This window comes from Neomonachus schauinslandi, chromosome 3, assembly GCF_002201575.2.
Source record: "Neomonachus schauinslandi chromosome 3, ASM220157v2, whole genome shotgun sequence".
NCBI lineage: Eukaryota > Metazoa > Chordata > Mammalia > Carnivora > Phocidae > Neomonachus > Neomonachus schauinslandi.
Genome location: NC_058405.1, coordinates 122189821 through 122202561, shown reverse-complemented (window position 1 = coordinate 122202561; position 12741 = coordinate 122189821). Strand labels below are relative to the sequence as shown.

The 12741-nt window shown below is 34.4% G+C and overlaps 1 protein-coding gene across 1 annotated transcript in view; it reads left to right on the top strand.

Moving 5' to 3' along the window:
• Nucleotides 1-5069: 5069 nt before the first annotated feature.
• BAZ2B (bromodomain adjacent to zinc finger domain 2B) overlaps nucleotides 5070-12741 on the top strand; it is a 185198-nt gene continuing 177526 nt past the window's right edge. The window contains exon 1 of the mRNA XM_021703377.2: nucleotides 5070-5357. The gene's annotated coding sequence lies outside the window, so the exon portion shown is untranslated. The remainder of the gene's footprint in view (nucleotides 5358-12741) is intronic.

Below are 12741 nucleotides of genomic sequence, written 5' to 3'. Positions count from 1 at the left end.
TGATCTTGATTGACTTAAGATGCTAATCAATGAGTTTCTTAAGCATATGCTTTCTAACATATTTTTAAATGTTAAGAGTGCTGGGGCGCCTGGGTGGCTCAGTCGTTAAGCGTCTGCCTTCAGCTCAGGTCATGATCCCAGGGTCCTAGGATCCAGCCCCGCATCAGGCTCCCTGCTCTGTGGGAAGCCTGCTTCTCCCACTCCCACTCCCCCTACTTGTGTTCCCTCTCTCGCTGTCTCTCTCTCTTCTCTGTCAAATAAATAAATAAAATCTTTAAAAAAAATTTTTTTTAAATGTTAAAGAGTGCTTTTCCTTATTGCAAGAAAAATGTTAAGCAAGTGTACATATTATGTCAAATGTAAATACTGCTACCTTTTGCAATAGCAAAAATTGTACATTGAAATTACTATACTTAGACTGAATTTTCATAAAATAGGAAATTCAGAAATAACAAATTTTGGTGGCTACACATTGGAAAAGTTCATTTAATAAGGGAGTAGGCTGAATGACTCTTTGAGTTACATATATGAGTTCAAATATGGATCAAACTATATTGGACACAGTCGTTATTCAATTTTGTTCATTTTAGGTCTGACACTTATATAAAATCTGTTTGGTTTTTGGTAGTGTTCTTAAAAGTTGTTCTTACAGTTAAAATTCTTTTGACCATCTTGAAAGTAGAAAAGCCTAAGGTTTGATTTAATATGGGTTGATTCGATACACCATTTAGAAATTATCTGTATAGGGACGCCTGGGTGGCTCAGTCATTTAGGCGTCTGACTTTGGATTTTGGCTCAGGTCATGATCTCAGGGTTGTGAGATTGAGCCCCACATTGGGCTATGTTCTGGGCATGGAGCTTGCTTAAGATTCTCTCCCTCCCTCTCCCTCTGCCCCTCTGTACCACCCCACCCCACCGCTCTCTCTCAAAAAGAAAAAAGAAAAAAGAAATTACCTGTATGGTAAAAATTGGCATGTGGCTCACTCGATGCAATCCTAATAAATATCCTGTTCATGTTGAACAAACATGAACTGTAATAAATATGTACAGCAGTTTATTAATGCGTAAGTTAATTTGTACTTATGGTGTTTGCATTTTATGATTCACAGTGAGTAATAAAAAATGAGGAATTTCAAAATCTAGTAAGGCAGATCCCTAAAATAATTAGAGAATAATATAGAGCTAAATGAGATAGAGAAAGAAGGTTTTATGGGCCCAAACAGTCAGGATCTGAGAGAGGAGCATTAGATCTAAACTGCTAATGAGATGGAAAAGCAATGGGAAACAGAACATAAATTTGGCATCTTTGGGAGAGAGAAAAGCAACCCACCCAGCTACAATGGAAGATAGGATTTGCTCCTACTTATTCCACATGTGAAAATCAGGTTGTAGCGTTGTTAAATTTTAGTAGTAGTATTCAGTCCGCATGTATGGTATATTGAGAGGCTACCATTGCCAACCTTGTTTTTCTTGTATAATAAAATGAGAGAGATTCTATTTATAGTAATTTTACAACTCTCTTTTCCCCCCACCAATAACATAAAAAACAAATGCTATAAAACTATGCAAAGATTCATGCTCTAAAATGAATCCAAACTGGTGCAGACTGAATGAGAACATAGGAATCTAGAAACCCTAAGTCAGATTTTTTTTTTTTACCATAGTTAGAAATACCAAACTGAAGAGGAATAAAAGTCATCATAGATCGGGTTTTCAGGTTGTTGGATCGAGCAGGATTATAGAAAGTCTAACAAAGAAGAGAGGAATTGTTTTAAGTAAAAAAGAGAAGTTCCCTTTGAAGTGTCTAGACTTCCCTAACTACCAGTGTCTTCTCTTTCATCTGCTCGGGAACCACAGTTATAACTTGCATGCCCATTTTTACTTACTCATCCAGCAGAAGAACCTGAATTTAGAAAATGAAGTATGAATTTGGAATATGAAAGTGGACTGTGAATTTAACAAAAGATCCTGGGGATTGTTAGTGTTTGTTTAAAAACCCAGATTAAATAAATTACAGAAGCTCTCCTAGGAGGATGGCTTATTTTCTGGGTAACTTTTCATTAGTTATGACCCCAGCTTGCACTGAGGAAGTGTTAAAAGAAATTTTCATATGAAATTTGTTATTTAATTTCTGTAAAGATGCTGTTGAAAAAATTATTGCATTGTCCAGTGTTACATTATTGAAAAGTATAAAAGAAATTTCTCCTAATTCTGAGTACTAGGAAAAGCTTTGGTGCTTGTTTGTAATACATCTTACAGAGAATTAAAATTTTGTGATTTCTTTTTTTTTTTTTTTAAGATTTTTATTTATTTGAGAGAGAGCAAGAGTGAGCAAGAGAAAGAGCACGAGCAGGGTGGGGGAGTGGTGGGTAGGGGCAGAGGGAGAGGGAGAAGGAGGCTCTCCACTGAGCAGGGAGCCCGACAAGGGGCTCAGTCCCAGGAACCTGGGATCATGACCTGAGCCGAAGGCAGACGCTTAACCGACAGAGCCACCCAGAGGCCCCTAAAATTTAGTAATTTGGTCTTGTTTCCCACTTTACTTTTATTGCTAGAAAGCTCAGAACTGAACCATTTACATCTAAGACAAGGCCTTATGATAGATGTTTCTGTGTTTCAAGTTTACCTTGTGTTTCATCTTTCTTCCTTCCCCTTATTTTCTCTTTATTCATATTAATTTATATTTTGAAAGCATCTGTTCTGCTATTCATATTTCTCTAAGTCACATTAAATTATTTTGGAACAAAATGGGCTATAAATAACTCTGTAAAGCGTATTTATTGCCAGCAGAAGACAAGCAATAAAAGCAGGAACCTTTCTTCCTCATTGTGTCCCCTCCCTCTCCCCTGCCCCCTCTCTTCTTTTTGTATGAATTTCTTAAGTCGTGGATGACTGATCTCCTCTGTGGTTTCTTAGACTTGCCAGGGGCAGGGGAATCCCTTCTGAAGCTTTTTGCCAGTACAGAGCTACCAGGTATAGGTCATAGTCCTGGGTGTGCCCAGTCCAAGAGTTCCTGACTTGAGAGAACAAGTAGGGCTGAATTTCATCCTAGAGGAAGAAAAGGTGTCTTTTTCTCATATGCGACCTCAGAGGGGGTCTTTTTCTAACTCACAGGGTACCACATATATTACCCTGGTTTTTGGCCCAGCCCTTCCAGCTGAATTATAAACTAATACCAAAACTCGCTGATTGTTGATAAAAGCCACCTTGAATGAAACAAAATTTCAAATTTATTGTCTTTACCTCTATATTTTTATTTCATTATCCTCTAAATTTGACGTATTATAGGAAACTAAGATAGTCATGGATCTTTGAAATAACTGAAATAATAATTTTCCAATTTAAAATTTAGGTTTTTTTTTTAGTATATGAATCACAGTCAAAGCTACATATTTAGTACAAATTATATTAAAAAAATTTTTTTTAAAGATTTTATTTATTTGACAGAGAGAGAACACAAGCAGGGGGAGCGGCAGGCAGAGGGAGAAGCAGGCTCCCCGCTGAGCAGGGAGCCCGATGCGGGGCTCAATCCTAGGACCCTGGGATCATGACCTGAGCAGAAGGCAGCCACTTAACAACTGAGCCACCCAGGTGCCCCTATTTTAAATTTTCTATAAAGGAAATAAGGGCTTTGTTTTGCATTCCAGGTAACTATAGAATATTTGAATTATTTCATTTGACCAAGAAATTCAGCTGGAACTGAACTGGAACTGGAACTCCGTATTCATAGTTTTCTGAAAACTTGCTGTCTATTTCATGGCATTGTAGTAAAGATGGTGATTAGCGACTTGTGTTAATGTTTAATACTGAATACACACTCCTTTTAAATGACACATAATGTTTGTAATGAGACCTATTCTGAGATTCTGTTCTCTTGGCACAGTTTTCTCTACTTGGGTGTTCTTTTTGTTGTTATTAATTTAATTGTCACTTTGTTTTGTTTTCTATTTCAGTACATTAGAATTTTATTTCACAAATAGAGTAAATATGATTTAAGTAATGAAATTTAATGCCTTGATATGATTATATTGTAAGAGGTCATTAAAAGCTCTTTGATTTAAAATTAAAGCATGTTATGTTCCTAATAAGACATAGATACATGGCCTTAGTCTATATAGAATTAAGATAAATTCAGTTTTGTAGATTAAGAAAAAATATCCTAAATATTTTTAAAGTAGTGAATTAGTTTATCATTTTGACTGAGTATGTGTGTTTGTTTTATACCTTTAGTTAATTTAACCAAACTCTCATTCAACTATACTACAAATTTCAGAGAGGAAAAAACAGCAGTTTTGGGGGAAAAAACTAAGGACAAGAAAACTTAGTCTTCAAACTAACAATATTTTTTAAAAGATGCTCACAAGTAAATATGTTCAGTTTTATTTTCTTTTTGAAATGTGAATTTTAAAGGATGCTGGGAATAGCTTCAAGTTTTGTAAACTTTTCGATTCATATAACTGAGATTGTTTTTTCGAAGACTGCCACATAAATTATAAAGCAATATTTTTGCAGGAGCTTGCTCTGATAAAAATAGGCTTATACTTTGACTAAAATTTAATTTTGGCCTTTAATTATAACTCAGAAACTTCTTTTATCTACTTTCTTGAAGCAGTTGAAATTTAAACACTTTTCCTTATATTTAGCAGGTTTTAGAACAGTTATTCTTAGTTGTTTTTTTTATATATATATATCTTATTAGCATTGCCTCGTTTTTTACAATTTACTTGCCAGAAGTAATTTTTAAAACCTACTTAAACAGATTCGTTTTTCAAGCATTCCTTATTATAAACTGTGTGCCTATACATGTCAGGAATAAACGCTCCTTAAAAAAGGGAAGAAAGAACTCTTTATTGTCTGTTTTGACGTTAATAAAATGAAGAAAAGAACGATTACTTGAGACATCAACCTTACCTGGCTTAGTTTTGTCACGTGAGCATTCACGTTTACTGGTGATCTAAGTGCTCCACCTGCCTTTCAGTTTGTTTACCAGGAAATCAAGATGTGTAAACTGCAGGAAGTACTATTTGACCCTCTCCGACAGTATCTCATTACAATAATTGCTAATCTCTGAATAAGACAGCCATGTTTTGTGAGTAACTGAGAGAGAGAGGTTGTGTTAGGTAGATTTTAGGTGTTTCAACAAATAGAGCATTGTAAATGCTTACTTGGATTATGTTTTCATGATAGCTTTTGATAAAAGACATGTGGTGACCTTTGGGGTCAGCCAAGCTAGGACACAATAGTAGGTATTCTTTCATTCCTTTTAACTGAAAAATATCACGGCTTGTTGTTTTGGAGTGCTGTCACTGCTCTGAATCGAAAGGATAATGGCTACTTCCTGATTAAACCCACTCTCCACAGTAAGCTGTTAATGTTATACTGTATGTCTTTTTCTCTTGTAAATGCAATAGTATTTGGTGTTTTCTTTACTTTTTATCATTGTCTTTTCATAGATAATTCTGTTCTAAATATATCCTGAAGTTTAAGTTTACAATTAGAGTAGAAACTACTGTTTTAAGTTTGGAGAATTTCTTTTAATGCAAAGTATTTCTGTTTGGTAGCAACCATCTCATATACTCATTGTAGATTTTGGTTAAAGAAATTGGCCTTTAAAAAAGACACTGAAATGATAAATTATATTAAACTGTCACTTTCTTGGCACTCTAAGGGAAATTAAAAAAAAATAACTTATGCGGTAAATCAGATTAATTTTTTCAGGGAATATTTGGATAAAGTAATTTTGGTTTTGTTTAATAAATTTCACAAATCTACGTTTGTCATAATTATTGATAATTGTTTTAATTATCAAATTAAATTATTGTTCTTAAATTGGTTAAGAGATCCTTGTGATGTAAAAACAGTATTAAGTACTCGGAATATAAGAAGGGAATAATGAGCTTCTTAGTTTTAATCCTAAAGCTGGCAGTCATTCCATCTGTGGTCTTGGGACAATCATTTAAACTGCTTTACCTCAGTTTTCTTGTCTACTGTCCATATGAGTGTTAAGTAAAATGTGTATGTTTATTTCTTTATGTTAGTATAAACTATAAAGAAAATTAGTTTTCACAAGTATTTTATAAAATGGAGAACTGACTCTGGAGATAGAGTAGGAAAACATTTAGGAGTCACAGTAGACAGGGAAATAATAGAAAAATTATTTCTATTATAAAACAATAGAAAAACTATTTTTATTATAAAATAAGAAAACAGGGTTTAAAATAAACACTATGTAATTGGCTTTTTAATTTGGACAGAATTGTTAGTTTTGCTCAGTTCTTAATATAACATTACCAAAAGATTATACTTATTGTTGGATACATGACTGAAATGAAAAGTGAAAAGCTTGGAGGTGATTTACTAAAGAGTCACAAATGTACTTAAATCTTTTTCTCAAAAGTCTTATTTCTGGAAAAAAGATTATTCAGAGCAGAGGGAAGAATGTGTGTATATATATGAAAGGCCTATAAATGTAGTTCATCTAAATAGTAAGATGTTTGATTTTTAAACTCTAGTATTAGGTATCTTGGCCATATAAAAGAAAACATATTATGAAATTATTAAACATTGAAGGCAGTTACCAAAGATAGTTTTAGAACCTAATATCCAGAAATATTTAAAAATATTCTGGGAATAATGTAAATATAATTTTACTTTTATTGAGAGAGTTAAGGTACCTTCTTTTGCAAAATGCTTATCAAAATTATTTTAGGTAACAATTTTTAATATAAATCATTGGTGCTTTTTAGGAGATTCTAAAGACTAGTGAATAGTTTAGTCAAGTTATTAAAGTAGGACTTACAGTAGTGGCTCTATTTAATTTGTAATAACAAAAAAATAATTTGTAATAACAAATAATAGATGTCAATTATTGACTGCTTAATATATAATAATCACTGGGCCTAATTCTCTTGTCTGAGATACAAACTTTTACCTTTACCCTTTTGGGGCTGGGCCTGAGAATTAAATTAAAAAGTGTAGATCAACAGGAGAAAAGCATACAAATTTATTTAAAGAAGTTTTGTGTGACATAGGAGTCTGCGTAAGGAATGAACACCCAAAGAAATGGCAAAACCTACTTGTTTTATATTAAGTTGAACAAAGAGAGGTAGTTGTAGGAAAGTGACTATGTGCAGAGGCTAAAGGGAGAGGATTATTTTTAACAAAGTCTGTGTAGAATTATCTCAGCCTCAACTTTTTGTCCTTGATGATAAGAATGTTGCTTTCCTTCTGATATAGGAGGACATCTTTCATAGAGGAATTACATTTTTTGCTTTTAAGCAAAAGAAGGAAGGTCAGAATGTTTTCCTTATATTTGCTGTTTTTCAAGTGCCTTTAACTCAAAATAGTCAATATGCTAGAGTGACACATTCTGAATCCTTCACTATTACCTGCATTTTATATTTGGGATAATCACATGAGATTCAGATACCATCATTACTCCTCTATTTTTACTGATAAGGAAATAGTTGTAGGGAACTTAAATAATTTCAACAGTGTTCTTATAAGTGCCAGACCCAGACCAAACACACTAACAGAATCCAGAATCCAGAACTCAGTCTTCAGTGTCATGCCTTTAAGCTTTGTGTTTATATTTTGGAGATAATAAAGGTGCTTACACCTTGATGTAGATAGTTTTATTTTTTTCATCAATTTATTAAATAATGCCGAGTACTTACTAGGTGTCAGGCACTGTAAGGAAGTACCAGCACTACTAATGGAAAGTAAAATAAAATTCCTTGTTTCAAGAAATTTACAGTTTAGTTGAAAAGACAGAAAATTAACAGGCTATTTAGTACAGTTGATAACTGATATAATAGTGGTCAGTGCAGGATGCTAAAGGCAACAAAGGAAGTATCTAATGTATTCTCTTATTCACATTTTTATTTGCATTTTTGGTGCTATTCTAGGTACATGGGATATATCAGTGAATAAAACTTTTCAAAGCTCTCTGCTCTTGTGGAATGTATAGTGGGGATGCAGATAAAAAATAAGCATGATAAATAAAGCATATAGCACATTTGAAGTTGGCAAGTTTTATGGAAGATAGAAAAAGTAGAGCAGAATAAGAAGGCTATGGTGGTGATGGGTTGCAGAGGTTGAGGAAGGATTTATAGAAAAGGTGATATTTGAGCAAAGACCAAGGAATTGGTCAGCTATGTGGAATTCTTTGGGAAGAGCCTTCCAGGCAGAGGGCTTGAGGCAGGGGCTCAGAGTGTTCAGAGTAGTGGACCGTGTGACTGGAGCAGAGTGAGGGAGAAGGGAGGGTAGACAAGGTATTGACAGAGGTAATTGGTGGAAGAGTCAGATCATGTACGGCTTTACAGACCTCTATAGTGACTTCAGGGAGCCATTGCAGGGCTATCAGTAAATCTGGCTTGTACTTTAATTAAAAAAAAAAAAATTTTTTTTAAGAGTTTATTTATTTGAAAGAGAGAAAGAGCATGAGCGGGGGTAGGGACAGAGAGAGGGAAACAAGCAGACTTCCCGCTGAGCAGGGAGCCCGATGGGGGGCTCAACCCCAGGACCCCGAGATCATGACCTGAGCTGAAGGCAGACGCTTAACCGACTGAGCCACCCAGGCGCCCCTGGCTTGTACTTTTAAAGGATCACTCCAGTTGCTGTTTTGAGAATAGACTATACAGGGAGGCATTGACCACTAGTTAGAAGGCTCATAGAGTAATCTAAGTGACTGAAGTTTGATAGCAGTCAAATTCTGATGTTTTTAAGGTACAACCAAAGAAGTCTTTTGGTGGATTGGATGTGGGATATGAGAGAAAGAGAAGACAAAATGACTCTAAGGTTTTGGCTGAGAAACTGGGAAGGATGGTTTTGCCATTGGCTGTGAGATAGGGAAGGTATTTAGATGGAGCAACTTCGGGATAGAAATGGGCCATCAGGACTTTGGTTTTGGATGTGGTAGATTTTTAAGTGTCTAGTAGATATGCAAGTGGAGATTGTGAGAAGGCTTTCCAGAGGAGATACCATCTAAATTGAGGCTGAAAAATGAATTCAACTTACCTGGTCAAAGAGGTGCCTTATGATGAGATTCAAGAGCATTCTTTATACACTTAAATGAATCTTAGCATTTTCTACTTTAACTACAGAGTAACATCTAAACATCTAAAAAGTTATAGTATTTTTAAAAGTAATAAAATTGCTTATTTCAAAGAACAATTTATTCTAGTAGTTTAATTTTCAGAATATTTCAGTATCTATTATCTTAATGAGTTTGAGTTGTACTGGGTGCTATTACAAATGTTGATTCTTACCATAGTGACATAAAATAAATATGATTCCCATTTTACACCTGGAGAAATTGACTCTGAGGGAGATTAAAATTGCCTGAGGTCATTGATATATTAAGTGATGGGTCTGTATTCAAATCTAAATCTTTAGATTCTATTGCCTATGCTCATTATTTTAAAAGTATATGATATATTAAACTTTGTAAAACTTTAAACTTTTGTTTAAGGTCTCAGGGAGTTGTCTTTTTTTTGTTATCCTTATTGTAACATAGTGATACCCTTGAGACATAAGGCTTATAGCTTCTCCATCATAGAGTTAAGCTGTTTGTTGGGGTTTTTTTGAATGTCTGCACAACTTTCGGTACAGTTACCTATTACAGACAGTCCCTCCACTCTTAGCTGTATCCCCATGCCTAGTGCTTAATACGTGCTTAGAGAATTACACCTGCCATCATCATCATCTTTATGCCTGTGACCTTGGAAATCACAATCCAAGCTTGTTGGAGTCATGTGTAAATTATAAAACCTCAGAGATTAAGGGCATGAGGACTTTTTAATTAATAAAGAATGAGTTTAACTCATGTATTTATCTGATGGAAACCCATTTTTGTTTCTTTCCCCTTATTGGCTATTTTCTGGGGGAGTGAATTTGATAAATAAATTTGATAAATCTCTAGTCAGCTGTGTTTCTGACTAGAAGAGCAATATTCTCTGAGATGTCAGTGGATATTTTCAATGTAAAAGTGAATATAAGTCATTCTGCTTCAGTAGGGAATAGAAACATAGTTGTTCATTGAAACAGATTTATTTTTGAGGTAATGATGCTATACTTTAAAACTTACACATTTGCTCTTAGATTGAAATATAATTTATATAATGTATGGTATGTTTTTAAAAACACACTGAAGAGAAGGTCATTTAGACATCCTGCAGGAAAGAAATATTTTAACAAAAGCATTTTGCACATTTTTATTTTTATTTTTTTAAAGATTTTATTTATTTATTAGAGAGAGAGAGATCACAAGTAGGCAGACAGGCAGGCAGGCAGAGGGAGAGGGAGAAGTAGGCTCCCCGCTGAGCACGGAGCCCTGTGCGGGGCTCTATCCCACAATGCTGGGATCATGACCTGAGCCAAAGGCAGATGCTTAAGCGACTGAGCCACCCAGGTGCCCTGCATTTTGCACATTTTTAAAAGTACCAGTTAAAAAAAAACAAGACAAAACTCCACTGTGGATTAAAATAGCCTATAAGCCTAACAGGTTTTTAAGCATATACTAAGGACGTAAGTAGGAAATTTACCTAGTCTTTATATTACTGTTCTATAACTATATGGCTTTATTCCAAGTACACTATTTTATACATTTCTCAATTTTTTAGGCTATTTTTTCAAAGGAATGAAAAAAATAAATATTTATCTTTTCTATTTCTTTTTTGTAAAGTTTTCCTTTTCTTTCATTTTATGCCCCAAATACTTAGGTATAATTTAAGACCACTATAATTATTAAATGAGATTTTTCATTAAATTAAAATTTTGGTTGGCTGTTGTAATTTTATTATTTATATAATCTCATTTTAGTTAATTCTGTTTAGGATTAGAAGTAAGTATATCTGAAACATATCTACTTAGGAATAAAAAATACTAGTATATATGCTAAATGTATATTCTTCGCCTGTTTTATTTTTTGATTGGACGGTGTCTTTAATTCATTTGGGGAAAAAGAAAAATGGTCAGTCAGAAATTTTTCTGGTAAAAGTATCCTCCTGCCTATTTTTAATAATTATACTTAACTAAATCTATTACATCCTTGATTAATTGTGGAGTGCCCAGGGAATGAGTATTCTGATTATTTTTTGAGACTGCTTTCTCAACATTTGTTACTGAAGTTTTTACTGTATGTATTTGTGCAAGTGTAATATTGAATTATTTTTTGAAGATTTGAAGATGGCAGAGAGCTACTGGGTCCTCTTGACAATTTGGGCTACTACTAATCTTGTTTGGTAAACAAAATACAAACAAATATTAAATATGGATCTTGATTTGATAATATGAGCAACTAATCTTGTTTTATCAACAAAGCATAATCAAATATTAAATGTGTAACAGTAATTAAAAAACACTAGTGATGCCGAAAATAGGATAAGGTTAATAGCATGCTGAGTAATATAAACAAGTAAAATATTATGATTTGAGAATAAGAGAAGGGTCACTAGGATGACCAGGGAAGGCTGGAAAAAAGAAAAGAGATCTGAACTTCAAGCTTTGAAGAAAGACTTCAAATATTAATTTTCATAATGTGTTTATTTACATATTTCACACACTACAATTTATAATTCACCCATTTAAAGTATATAATCCAATGTATTCCACATTATTAAGTTTTTTTTTTTTTTTTTTTTTTTTTAAAGATTTTATTTATTTATTTGAGAGAGCGAGAATGAGAGAGAGTACATGAGAGGGGGGAGGGTCAGAGAGAGAAGCAGGCTCCTCGCCGAGCAGGGAGCCCGATGCGGGACTCGATCCGGGACTCCAGGATCATGACCTGAGCCGAAGGCAGTCGCTTAACCAACTGAGCCACCCAGGCGCCCCACATTATTAAGTTTTTTAAGTTGTGGAAAAATATGTAACATAAAAGTTGCCATTTTAACTAGTTTTTTTAAAAATTTTTTATGTTTAAAGATTTTATTTATTTGAGAGAGAGAGCACAGCAGGGGGAGGGGAGAGGAAGAAGCATGCTCCACACTGAGCAGGGAGCCCGATGGGATCATGATCTGAGCCGAAGGCAGATGCTTAACTGACTGAGCCACGCAGGCACCCCTTAACTATTTTTTTTAAAAGATTATTTGAGAGAGAGAGCACGTGCCAGGGCATGAGCAGGGGGAGGGGCAAAAGGAGGGAGAGAATCTCAAGCAGACTCCCTGCTGAGCGCAGAGCGCTACACAGGACTTGATCTCACAACCCTGAGATCATGACCTGAGTGGAAATCAAGAGTTGGTTGCTTAACTGACTGAGCCACCCAGGCACCCCTTCATTTTAACCATTCGTTGGCATTAATTACATTTACAGTGTTGTGTAACAGTCACCACTCTCTATCCAAAACTTTTCATCACCCCAAACAGAAACTCTCTAACCATTAAGCACTAATTCTCCATTCCCTCCCTTTCCCCAACCCCTGGTAAACTTGAATCTACTTTCTGTCCCCATCAGTTTGTCTATTCTAGATATTTTCTGTAAGTGAAATCATATAATAATTGTCCTTTTGTGTCAGTTTTATTTCACTTAGTATAATGTTTTCAAGTTTCGTCTATGTTATAGCACGTATCGGAACTTCATTGCTCTTTAGGGCTCAGTAATATCCCATTATCTATCTGTCACAAATATGACAAATATATGTAGGTATGTATATATCACATTTATCCATTCATCTCTTGATGGATTTTTAAATGTACAGCTATCTGTTCAAGACAGTGCTTTTAATTCTTTTCAGTGTATGTATGTGCC